This window comes from Hirundo rustica, chromosome 2 (assembly GCF_015227805.2).
Source record: "Hirundo rustica isolate bHirRus1 chromosome 2, bHirRus1.pri.v3, whole genome shotgun sequence".
NCBI classification, from domain to species: Eukaryota; Metazoa; Chordata; class Aves; order Passeriformes; family Hirundinidae; genus Hirundo; species Hirundo rustica.
The window spans coordinates 68,479,263-68,492,434 of NC_053451.1; the positions used below are offsets into that span (position 1 = coordinate 68,479,263).

A 13,172-nucleotide genomic window follows, 5' to 3' on the forward strand; every position below is an offset into this window, starting at 1 on the left:
CACTTAAAAAGTAATTATGGTCATTACTTATCACCATCATCCTCACTGTGAGAAAAGAAGATTTTTGCCCTTCAGGCACAAATAGACGGTGGTCTCAAGCAAACACTGAATATGACATTCTCTAGTACAGCTCATAAGCAAAAAAATGCAAGCATCTGAGCTGTGCTGATGCTATGGATGACTTAGGGCTGTCTTCTACTGCATGTGCTAACCTTTCCAATACTTTTGTTCAAGACATATCCACCCTATAAAATACTGCACCATGCAGAAATACCCTGAACTAGTATTTCTGGAAAGAGTAACTCTGGAATTTGAATTAGGGGCCATGGTTAACCCTGGGCTCGTTTTCATCTTCTGTTTCTGTGACTGGGGCTGGTGCCTCTGTATATCACCAGCAGTGCTGTGCAGAGGGGCAGCACAGGGCTGAATGGCACAACGTAGGCAGCAGACCAACTACAAGCAGCACACGGCATTGTTCACCACTTGCTCAGATGGAAATGGAGAGCAGCTACTAAACCATAAAGAATACATCATTCAAAAAGCCGTAACTGCATTCAGCCTCTAAAGTACATGTATGCTGTAGCACACATGCTTCCTCGGCTGTGTAAGGAGCACTGCATTTCTTTAAAATGCAAACTTTCTATAATTTGTTATAATTATTAATTTTTTGTTCCACAGAATAGTTGTGTGACTATTAAAACACCTTCAAAAATACAGTTTTGCAACAATACTTGTCACTGAAAGACACTTAAAACTATTCATTTTAAAAATCTAAAATGTAATTTAATTTGTAAGTAATATGTATCTAACACATTTTTCAAATTTGTAGCCAAATGTCCTCAATATACAGAAAATACAGGGGCTTAGGGCACATAAAGAGAAAAGTGTATATACCAGATGTACTTTAAATTCAAAGCCCACACTAGAATACCAATTTTTTTCATGGTGAGCATTCACAGTACTTAAATTTTACTTAAATTCCTGGTGATAAGTCAGTAAGGCAGACTTTGAAGGCTTTTGAAGGTCTGACATAATGGCTCTCAGAGGGGAACAGGATCAAGACAGTGAATGGCAGATAATACCTCAGGACCAACTTAAACAGTCTGAATATACCTGCAGAGAATTTCTAGAAAACATACAACAAGTAACATTTTGATCACAAATGTCCAGAGTTTCCAGAGGCTTTGCAAACATTAAACCCAATACTTCCAAAGGCACACAAAGACAATTTAACACTACTGAGAATCAAAGAGTATGTGGTAAGAGGAAAAATTTGGTTTTATGAACTGCACATTTCTGGCATCAACCCTAACATGTTAATCTGACTGCTTTCTCTACAAAAACAGAAGGAAAAGAGCTAAGCAATTTTTCTTCATTTTGGTGATGTTGTTATAGGTTAAAGGAATAAGCAATTCATAGAGTTCTGCATCAAAAAAATATTCCGTTGTCAGATCCAAGAATATCTGGAACCGATTGATCATGACCAGAATTTGCTTGACACATTTGATATTGAATAGCATATACCTAAAAAAATATTTTTGATAAAACTGAGTTTCAAAATTAAAAGATATTAATAACTTCTTTGATTAAATGCTAAGGAATATAATTGTCTTTTTACGAATAGTTTAGGAATATAAACTCCTGGCAACTGAAGCACTTACTTAAAGCAGATTTTTTGGCATAGCTTTCATCAGTTCTATGGAATTTTCCGTTATATGACTTGCTGAAAGATGTACGATAAGATATAAATGACTGGTGATTGATGTGTCCCAGGGAGCACAATTTTAACTGTTCCATATGAAATAGATGTCTATCTACCAGGGACAGACATAGTCCAGCAATTACCCAACCAGCCAAAAGTCTGGGCTAGTATTAGAAAGGTAGATTCTTAACTTACTGAACATTTTTTTTTTTTTCTTTTAGCATAAAAGATTCCCAATGGTAACAAAAGTCCTCACAGAGATTCTTACTAAAGTTTGGTGTAATCATTACTTGACACTTCTGCTTCCACTACATGTAATAGAAAAAAAGAGACAGCTGAAAATAAGTAAGTAATATATTTTTTCTTTCCAGAACTCACTAAAAAAGTAAAGAAGAAAACCTGTAAGGTAGGTTTTAGGGAAGAACATCAAAAACTGAAAACCTGAGAGCTTGACACTGGCCACCTAAACTAAGAAAAGGACTGTGCTCTTCAGTAAGTACTGAGCAAGTTCATACAATGAGTTAAATACACCAATTTTTTTCTTCTGCTAGTTTCTCTCTTTGACGAACAATTTTCCTGATCAGTCATGTTTGAATTGCATTTTCCATCCCAAGAAATGCCAACATACATCATAAAATAAGGCCATATGCTACCAAAATAACATATGAATCTGTTTTGGAAACAAACATTGCTCTTCTGCAGTGAAAGACTGAGAGCCAATTCACATTACAGTTTTCCAGGTGTAAGTTTATAAGCTCAGACATGGAAGAGATGCAACCAGTTTACTTATGCCTGCAGGTGCCCGTCCTGTGGCACTCTATGTCAAAGCTCCATGGCTCAGCCTCCATCCTTGGGGAGGATGGTGTCATTCTGCCAGCAGGCAATAGCTCCTCCTGTTTGCTTACAGCGATTCTCCATGACGGGCTTGGCAAGGACTGTGTGTGTAATGGAGCCCTAAGCATGGAAAGTTCCAGTCCTGAAGTAATTGATGTGATAAGCTGCGAGCTAGTGACATTTTGAGAGACACAGGGAGAGAATCAGAGCAAAAGCTGGAATTCAGTGTCTTCCTGTAGAGCATATTGTCTATCTGCACAAAATAGATTTCTTGCAAATACATTATTTACTGACGATAATAAGAAAAAATGCAAAGATTGACAGGTATAGAGTATCACAATGTCATTATTAACCTTGAAACTGACAGAGTTATTAGAAGTAAAATGTAAATTTTTACCTGAGAAGAAAAGTTATGGTAAAATCTTCATCACTGACTGCTTTTAAAATTGAGACTGCCTGAATGTTTATCCAAAAGATGTGCTCCAGTTCCAGTGGGAATTAATGCAAAATTTTATGGGCTGTGTTACAAAGGTCAGACTGTGTAATTACAAATCTTCTATTACAATCAGTTAATCTACTAATTCAATTTTATGCTATACATTTCATATAAGTCCTTGAATCCAAAGAACAGAGTTACAGTGAGTGATTTTAGATTCCTTTAAAGACTAGAAGAAAACTGAAGGGTCAGAAATACAGTAGAAAATACAAGTTGAATAAAAAATATTGAAAATATCACAGAATTATTAAGTCAATAAATAATACTAGTTCGATTTTTCAATCAGCAGACAGTTAACACAGAATTATGTAGAATTATGTAGAGCCAAGTTTTCTTCTTCAGGTGAGCATCCTAAGCACAACGCTTACATAGTGCCTGTTGTTTTCGCTCCTGGGCTTTGTATCTGAGGCTTCAAAATAATTGTTTTAATGGGAAAAGAGGAATTTGACCCATCTTCTTCAGCTCTTAAGACTATTTGACAGGACTTGGTATTGCTGCTTCCTCTCCTCAAGTAGAGGAGGAGATCAAATTATTCAAGAGACGGTCCTTGTCTTCTCCTTCCACCCATTTTTTGAATGACAGCTCTCTTGGCCTCTTTTTTGTAAATGACACTGATGATGGTCAGGTCTGTTCTGACTCCTGTTAGAATCAGCGAGAGAGCAGCAAACATTTTAAAAGATAGCATATTAACTAAGTCAGGTACATGCTCAGACTGTTGCAAACAAAGAGAATTAGAAACTATTAATAAAATAAATGCTAATTAATTTTGGTAAAGGATTGGGTCCACAATCATGTAAATGCCTGAAATGTGTTCTCTACATCCACACTGCACCAAGTCTGGCTGGGATGGAGTCAATTTTCTTCACAGCTATATGGTTTTTGACTGATGACCAAGAAAGTGCTGATAGCACATCCATGTTTTAGCTATTTAGTGTCAAGGCCATCCCTGTTTCTCACTGTGCTGCCCCAGAGAGGAGGCTGAGGTGAGCAAGAGATTGACAGTCAGAGTGAGTCAGATTTGGTCAGTCATGAGAGTTGACCCCAAATGACCGAAGTGATGCTCCCTATACCCCGTAATGCCCTCGACAATAACGTGGAGAGGGACTAACCACTGCCTGGAGACTGTCAGGCCATCGCTTTGATGTTTTATGGATAGTTTTTAGCATGACTTATTTTCTTTTCTTCTTCCCCACGTCTCCCCTTTGCTTACTGGAGTGTTTATCTCAACACAAGATTTTTTTCTCACTTTTATCCTTACAGATCTCTCCCTCAGCCTGCTTGGGAAGGAGCAAGAGAGTGACTGAATGGGGTCTGAGTTGACAGCTGGGGTCAGCCCACCACAGACACACCATTCAACTTGTGTCACTAATGACACATCTGCACCTAAGTTGTAATGCAAACTGTCAAAGTTTGGCAAACATTTTGAAAACTGTATTTCTCAACTGTAAAATCCTGTAACATGGAGAATGCATTCATATGAGTTACATATATATGTTAAATTCATACTGATGTGCTGTTCACATTTCCAGATGGGAGAAAAACTAGCCAGAATTTTTGGAAACAAAATTCAAAATTCAATAAAAGTTGGTCACCATTACAAGAAGGATTTTAAGGGACAGAAAAAAGTGTGATTTATTCTAAAGATTCATGCGGATTACAGACTCATAGAATATTTTTAAATAAATGTGCATAGAATGTCTGTCCAATGACCAATATATTTTTCAAAACAATTTTTAGACAGTAGTTCTCTTTTTTTGCCTGAATATTTTTATTATAGAGAATTGCTGAAAGCACTATGGAAACACAAGTGTTTGTGCTTAGAGTATATAAAATTACAGCATCTGTAGCCAAGATTTGGCATGAACTATAATAAAGTTAAGCGTAAATGTTCCAGTTTGAAAAGAACATGTTCGGAATGACAAAATTTAATACCAATAAAAATTTAAAAATGTGAAAACAAAAGATGAGTCCAATTTCAACACTTTCTATTTGCATGAAAGTCTGCTCAAGGGATGATGAATATAGTTTTTTAACAAGAAGTTTAACCTTTATATGAAATATGCATGTGAGAGGATACATGTTAATTTTTGAAACATTATTTATTTCACTATTCTGAACTATGAATTACATATTTTCAAAGATTTCTGCCTAATTCAGCCAAACCTTTTTAATTTGTTCTGCTCTTTGAAATGTCACTATATTATGTGGCAATATAGAAGTGAGTCAGTAAAATAAAATCTTGGCATGAGCAAAATTCACTAATTCATATTTTCTAAAATACCTTCATAATAACGCTGCAAGTTCCATCTCTTTTCATACCCATTAAAGTACTTTTTGTGAATAAACCCCACAGATTTAAAGTCCATAATTCAGTCAAATAACATAATTGCACGTAATATCCTTGGGTGAGGATGAAAGCTTACTTTAGATGTGCTCATAGTAATTTCAGACTAATCTGAGCAAGGAACAGCTTAGTCTTTTTCAGTGTGATCATTGTCCACGTTGAACAAGTAACAATTTTTTAATTTTGGAAACATCTCAGTTTTGCTAATACTTGTTTTTTTTATTATAGTCTCTTTTTTTTTTTCCTTTTGTCCTTTTTTTTTTTTTTTCTCATTGAGTAGAAACATATGCCCAAGTACAACATTGGAGAGAACTTTTACACATTGCAGCTCTCGTTAACCAAGCCTCCTTTCACAAACACCTCTGTGTATGAATGAAGGAAGAAAAAAGCCAAGCTTTCCCTTACTTTGGAAAACACACAGATGTCTCAAGGAGAAGAGGAAGGCACTTAAGAAGCTGTGAAATTCACCACATCAAAACCAAGGCTTGTACTGGCTTAGCTTCTTCTAAATGTCAAGGGGAAAAAAAAAGGAAAAGAAAAATCTGATAAATTTCCAAAACACCCATCAGTATAAATCCAACATCCCCCCCTCTATCTCCAAGTACTTTCTCTGGAAACAACCCATAGGACAACAACAAGAATACCATCAAAACCTGCTTCTACCATAGTCATTCAAGTTTCTCCAAATTCTCTTTGAGGAGAATTTACTAACCACTTTAATTGGTCACGAGTTATAATCGAAACATATCTGGATCCTAATAATCTTTACATGACTACTACAATTTATTGTGTGGTTGCTCCTAAAATCCCTGAAATCAACTTTAAAATAGAGAGAAAAGATGTGTAATCAAAACAGTATACCTGTCCAGCGTACACTGCAGAGCCGCTCTAAGTCAGCATTTCCATTCCATAAATATGTGAATACCCACAAATACTGCTGTGTGGATTTTAATAAACTGGGTTTATGCAGTAAATTAGTGTTTTCTAGGTATAAGCTATATCAGCATAGGCTGTCTTATTATAATTATTAATTAGGGGTGGGTTTCAGTTTTGTTTGTGGGGGGAGGGGGGTTGCAGTTTGTTTCTCTTTTTTTAGTTTGTCACATTTGGAGTGAGACTATTAGACCTTGTGAAATAAGTCAGGAAATTTCACTGGGTCCCAAGGCCCGGGTGCTCTGGTACTTTGCTTTGGAAGCTCAGCTGTCAGGTAGGTTCCTGCAGACAAGAGCAATGAGGAGCTGTGGGAACCTGAGTTACCCCTGAAATCTGCCAGAGTCACTTGTGTAAAAAATATCTGATGACAGTCCTTGGTCTGTTTGTATTTTGCCTGTACCAGTGTGAATCAGAGGAAACCCTGCTGAGTCTGACAAGCCTTTCAAAAGAGACTCTGGGTTTCTATGAAAAAATCAGGATGTGGAAGATCTAGGCTTTGAAAACTCTCTGCAAAAGTAAGGCTTGCCTCTCTGAATGGGATGCCTTCAATTTGTGTATACTTCTGACTCTCACCTTCTGCATTAAAATTGCTATCCTGGGCCAGAATGGCAGCAAAGTATTACAATTTCTACTCTACTCCTGAATACCCTAAACAGCCAGTTATACAGCAGCTTTCTCACAGCTAATTTTTAAATTTATAATCCAGTGCCGACTCTGTGCACTAATGGCACACAATCCTGGCTTTTGACTCTGAAATTTCATTTTTTATTATCTGTGTGTATATTTTGTCCTTTTCTAAAATGCACTAACCCATATACATCAAAAGGGGGGCACAGAAGATTAATTTCTTGTATCGAATGTTCTGGGAAAAAAAAGCAGTTTCAAATTTCCCCTTTTCAAACCTTTCTGGAACTCACCTGTTCTTTATATATCAGGAGAGACTAATTGCAACACTTCTTGTACAACTTACTTTTTCTGAGAAATGTTAGGGATTTCTTCTTTACTTAAATGATATTTTTTAGATTGGATTTGCGCAGAGATTTTCAGTGCTTCTAATAATTGATGTTGCTCAGTCCCAAATCTCTGTTTATCTGTACTATATTTCATGCATATTTTAAACAGGATTACACTAAAGAGGTGCTCATCAGAGAAACACAGGGGAAATTGAGTGGCTTACAATGTTCTTCTCAAGTGAAAGAAGTACCTTGACATTTATCATATCTGACAGTCTATTATATAGAGGCAACATCTGTAGGCACCAATCCATGGACAAGGTTATACAGCATTGCAGCAGGAAAGAAATTATCCAGAATGAGCTCTTTGACCAAAAATTGGAAATTAAAGATAAAAGCCCAAGAAAAGTTTTCTTTTCTTGCAGTTTTTACTTTTATCCTAGTCTATTATATGCACAGGAAGCAAACTCTTACTCTGAAAGTCCGATGCCTATCAGTGTTTAAGAGATATATGGACAATGCCCTTAGTAACAAGCTTTGATTTTTGATCAGCCCTGAAGTGGTCAGAAGTTGGACTTGATGATTATTATATGTAGAGAAAAAAAAAAAAAATTAGATGTTCATCTAAGCAGGAGTCAAGTAATTTTTGTCATTTCAAATTTGCCAATAAAATGAGCTTTGAGCAAAGGTGAGAAGACAGTTTTCTGTATGCATTTCACGTGATTCTTTCAGTTTGAGGTGCTGAGGCTTTTTGTTTTTTTCTTTTTTCTTTTCATTCTTTTCTCAAGAACATGACAGGATAAGGTCTTCTGTAAAAACTAGCCTACTGCAGCCAGTTTTTATCATCTGAACCTATAATTAATGTTCTTCAAACACTGGACCTTACCTGCTGTCTTAAAAAACCTTGTCTGAGAGAAAGCCAGAGACGCAGTTTAATTTAAACTGTCAAAGCTGAAAAGGAAAGATACCTTATTCTTCCTTTTACACAGATGATGAGGAACTTCAGACTTTGAAACAGAGAATGTCAATGTCCTGTGCCAGTGTGCTGCTGAATAAAGTGGGTGATGAAGATTGATTCATTAGAAATGCCCTCTGTCAGATAAGGAAAGCTTAAGATCTTGTTTGCTAATTTTTTTTTAATAACTGACTAGACATAGTAACAGATGTCAGTAAATGAAGAAATATTTGAATTAAAAATCAAGTCCTTGACATTCATTTAACTTATCCAATACAAAGCAATAAATAAAATAAGGAGACTCCTTCTGCAGTGTGAAAACCTGCTCATACTGAACGACTAAGGGGGCATTTCACCCTACATAATCTCTGTCACCTTGGTTGGACAGAGTGCCTTGGCCCACCCTGCCCAGGGACTGAGGGAGAGTTGGCATCTCCAGGGAACAAGTCAGCCATCCTGTCTGAAGTGTTTGTGCACATGTCTATTGATTGATTTGCTCAAGTGCTTCCCTGACTGCAGGTTGCAGTGTGGGTCAGTGGTGACTCAGCGCAACCTCCTGAAAGCTTCTCCCAGAGGATGGTGTTCAGGCAGACGCACAGCAATCACACACCCACACACACCACAGCTAACCTGCTGATGATGGAGGACGGCAAGCACCTTCTTCTAGAAATCCAGTGGGTTTTTATTGCAGCCACTCCAGGAACACACCAGAGGCCAAAAGCACCGACAGGTTGAGGGCCCAGGCTTATATATGGGTGGAAGGGGTGGAGCTAACAGTAACAACCAATCACCGAGAGGTGTGGGTGGGAGAAGAGTGTACAATGACCAGTAGGGACACACGAGGGTAAACGGACAGCGGTACAAACCAATGGGGTTACAAAGAACAGAGAAACTGCTAGCAACCTGACCATATAAGGGCATGAAGGGGAAATAACAGCCCGAGGGCAGATGTGGTGCTGGGGTTGACTGACAACCTGTAAGTTAAATGCGAGTCCGTAGGAAAGGTTAAGGTCTAGGGGACATTCTTCCCAGGCATAGCCCCAGGAGGTCCCCTAGCAGGCCCACAGGCCTCCACAGCTACACAGGCACCCAACTATTTAAGACAGGGAACATCCTTGTGCAGGAGCTAGTTTGGAAAGTTGGAATGACTTTTCCTCTACCATTTTTGTATCTTCTCCAATGATGAGCAAATGTAGCTAACACAAAAGAAAAGGAATTTCTCTGCTTATATTTTGCTCAGGTCATTGTTGATTTATCCTTGAATGTCTGTGCCAGCTCCATAATTATCCACAATCAGAACTGACACTGTCTCAGTAGTTCCTAAAATCTGAGAATTAAAAAATAAAAGAAGAGTGATTTTTTTTTTTTTTAAATAACTGTATATTAGGGAGAAAGAGTGAAAAGACTTTTTCCACTGAAGTCTGTAAAAGTAATTTAAAAGGATAAACTTGACTGATTTTACTAGCTACTTTACTACTTCTTCCTTTTTTATAGAAAGTAAAAATATCTAAAAAAAAAATAAAGTTTAAATCCACACACCATAAAAAATGCAATTATATTTCACTTATCCCCTGGGGATTGTACTGAAATAAACGTGTTGATTTTGCTGCTCTTGACTCCGAAAGAGACAGAATGAGAAACCTTGGCATTTGTTGTACAGAAAGGTAAGTGGCAAAGTCATTTTCATTCCAAAATAATAATTATTCTTTTTTGTTTATCTAAAGATTTCTTGACATTTCATTTTTCTCCTTTATCATTGCTACTAGAACTGAGCCTCTTTTTGCATTTATTTTGAACTCCTTACTGAGGTCATTCACCGTCTAAGCAGCATCTTCACTTCCAGTCACTTTACATGAGACTCATGCCCCAGTTTCTTTACCTTCACAGCAAGTAATGGTCCCAATGCAAGGTCTGCTTCAGCACTTTGTGTTGATAGAGAGGAAGGTTAGTAACAGTTTTCATAGATTGATTCCTATTTAAATATTTGTTGGAGATAGGGAAAACCTTGATTTAGAGATAGTGGTTCACTGTTGTGCCATTCTTTCAATTTCTCATTGATCTTATTTTTTTTATTATTATTTTCTGCAGTGTGGAGTATCATAGAAAAAGTCTGAACAAAACATGCCAGAGAGTCACAAACTGCAGGATTTGCATGGACTGCTATTTCTAACCTAAAAAAAAAAAAAAATCTGTGGTATCCCAATTAAGACACTTTATTTGCTACTTGTGCTCGTTTTGGTTGAGAGGAAATCAATTGTCTTCACAGTGGCTGATATGGGTCTGTGTTTAGGATTTGTGCAGAACACAGGGTTGATGATACAGACATTCTTTTGTTATTGCTAAGCAGGACTTACACAGAGCCAAGACCTTTCCTGCTTTTTGTACTGCCACGCTGGTGAGGGAGTTGGGAGTGCATGGGAGGAGGCACAGCCAGGACAGGTGACACAATCAAATCCAAGGGATATTCCAGACCATATGACACCATGGTGAGAATATAAAGTGGGAGGGAAGGAGGAAGGGGGAGAAAATTAGGAGTGATGGTGTTTGTCTTCCCAAGTAATCATTACATGTGATGGGAACCTGCTCTCCTGGAGATGGCTGAACACCTACCTGCCTGCCCATGGGAAGGGGTGAATGAATTCCTTGTTTTGCTTTGCTTGTATGCACAGCTTTTGCTTTCCCTATCCCTATCTTTATCCCTGCCCAAGAGTTTTCTCACTTTTACCTTTCCAGTTCTCTCCCTGATCTTGCTGGAGGGGGAATAAACAAGGCTGATCCTGACATTGAACCATGGGAGGAACACCACTGGTGACATGGTGCCAGCTGAATGTAACTCCATTCAACACCACTCTCTGAGCCTGGCCATGCAGATATTTTTTTCCCAGAAAACAATTTCCTTCCTGAAGAATGCCCAGCCTTCCTGGGCTACTTTACCCTTCAGGACTGCCTCCCAAGAGACTCTGGCAACAAGGCCTTGAAAAAGGGGGAAGAAAGGAAATGGGTGAGTGGAGCAGACAAAAGTGGAGGAAAAAAGGCGATAGTAAAAAGAAGTAAATGTACAAGGAAGGAGAGGGGTAAGGAGGTCTTTGCAGGGATACCATCCCCAGTGACATCAGAGGAGACAGGTCACAATGGACGATCACCAAAGCATGGCAGAGCAGGCAGGGATGTGGTAGTTCAGACTGGGCAGAGGTGAGTGCCAGGGTATGTGGTGGAGGCTCAGCTGGACAAGGGCTGGGGCAGAAATGCCAGCTGCTTGGCCAAAGGGTTTCCAGCCCAGACACAGGGCTGGAAGGCACAGGGCCACCCAGCTCCCTTACCCCCTCTCCTACTGGCTCCCAGGTCCTTGACACTCCAGCTCCCACTCCCTCTGTCACCAGCTCCCTCCTGCCCAGCCCCACTGAGCCCCCTCTCTCCCGCTTTTCATCCATGGGGATTGCTTCTCAGCAGGGCTAGTCTTAATGACTTCTGCTCATCTGTACTGCTGTCTGGGAAAGCCCCAGCTCAAGTGCTGCACCTTGCACTTGGGCTTGTTGAACATCATGAGGTCCCCATGGACCCTCTCCTCAAGTTTGTCCAAGTCCTTCTAAAACCTGGAATCTGTGAACACTGTGGAACAGCCATCCTCAGAAGTGTTTGAAAATGCCTAAGCTGGTTAAGGTCGTACCCTCTGCTCTTGGCATCAGAAGAGCTTTAAATAGCTTCACCAAAGTTTTATACAACCAGATGATGGAGCTCCTGAATTACTGTGTTTCAGCAGCCCACAGTGATATGAAGTGGAGGAGGAGAGCTGCCGACTTCACACATAATTTTGTTAGCAACACACTACTAAATGAGGACTGAAGAGAGTACTCATCAGATCTTATGAAGCATTGTTGTAGTGGTTTTCAGTAGCTTATTCTTTCTTTTCAAATACTTTCTCCGTCTCTTGCACTTGATTCTTGTGTGTAAGAATTGATTCTAAGGGCAGCCTGTCCTGAAACATCCATCAAAGGTACTTCCTGTAGCAGTGGGAACACTACAGCCTCCCCCACAGCTTAGTTTTGGACGGTTTTGCCAGGGTTCAAGGTGATTCCTTCACTGTGAAAATTAAACTCAGCCCCTTTCCTTCTAAGAGACTTGGCAGAAGAATTGGAGCTAGAACTATTAGATGGAAAGGCACGCAGTGTCCAAAGCAGAGAGAAAACTATAAAAGAGCATCAATGAAAAGCACACTAGAAACTTGGAAAAAAACATCCCCAAACCTGCCAAGCTCACAAAAAGGTCCACTAGGAGATTTCCACAGAGAAGTGCAGCTGAGATACCATTACTGTTACTAAATGAATATAAGGTAATGAATAATATCAGCAAAAATGAAGCACACATGTAAATATTAGGTCACTAGCCTCAACATAAAGTTTATGCACGCTGATTCTTAAAAATACTAAGCATTAATAGCTACCAGAACTTGAACTTTTCATTCATATAAATATAACATGACATTATGAATACTCTAAAACTTTTTATTCTCTATGGAGCAAGAACACTTCCTCTTCTGACAATACCCACAGCTATAGGGAGATTCAGTCAGTCAGCAAATCACAATCAGAATTCAATTCACCTTTTTCCTTTGTCAAGTGTGTTATAAATTCACCTTGGCTTACCTGTGCTTATTTTGTTTCCATGGGTTTGTGGGGTTTTTTATAATTTATAAAACATATATGTAAAATATAGGTATGACAATTATTTTGTTCAAGAAGAAGAAAAAAAAATCAGTCAGCCGTACTGCCTGGCAAACATATAAAATTTTAAATACAAATCCCATTGCCTTTTTTTTTTTTTTTTCCCGGTTAACCTTAATGGATATAGTTTGACTTACTGGAGTATCAGGAATAATTTCTTGCTTTTCAAAGCCATGTCACTATCACTGGCTTAAGGGGAGTGTGAATGTAATTTCAAGCCTCTTTATCTGATAG

The 13,172-nt window shown here is 38.5% G+C and overlaps 1 long non-coding RNA gene across 1 annotated transcript; it reads right to left on the bottom strand.

Annotated features, from left to right (window-relative positions):
* Positions 1-843: 843 nt before the first annotated feature.
* LOC120749027 (uncharacterized) lies at positions 844-8,939 on the bottom strand. Its single transcript, XR_005699500.1, has 3 exons — positions 8,848-8,939; positions 5,782-5,881; positions 844-3,671 (listed from the first exon to the last, which is right to left on the bottom strand). It is a non-coding gene; the product is annotated as an uncharacterized LOC120749027 (long non-coding RNA).
* Between the last annotated feature and the right edge of the window lie 4,233 nt (positions 8,940-13,172).